The sequence below is a fragment of the Epinephelus moara genome, chromosome 12, assembly GCF_006386435.1.
Source record: "Epinephelus moara isolate mb chromosome 12, YSFRI_EMoa_1.0, whole genome shotgun sequence".
NCBI lineage: Eukaryota > Metazoa > Chordata > Actinopteri > Perciformes > Serranidae > Epinephelus > Epinephelus moara.
Window position 1 is genome coordinate 21,827,621 of NC_065517.1, and position 217 is coordinate 21,827,837.

The window sequence follows — 217 nt, forward strand, 5'->3', positions numbered from 1 at the left end:
GCAGCGGCTCTACTCCGAGTCCCTCCCGGATGTCCGAGCTCCTCACCCTATCTCTAAGGCTGAGCCCAGCCACCCTGCGGAAGAAACTCATTTCGGCCGCTTGTACTAGCGATCTCGTTCTTTCGGTCACTACCCAGAGCTCATGACCATAGGTGAGGGTTGGAACGTAGATCGACCGGTAAATCGAGAGCTTCGCTTTCTGGCTAAGCTCCCTTTT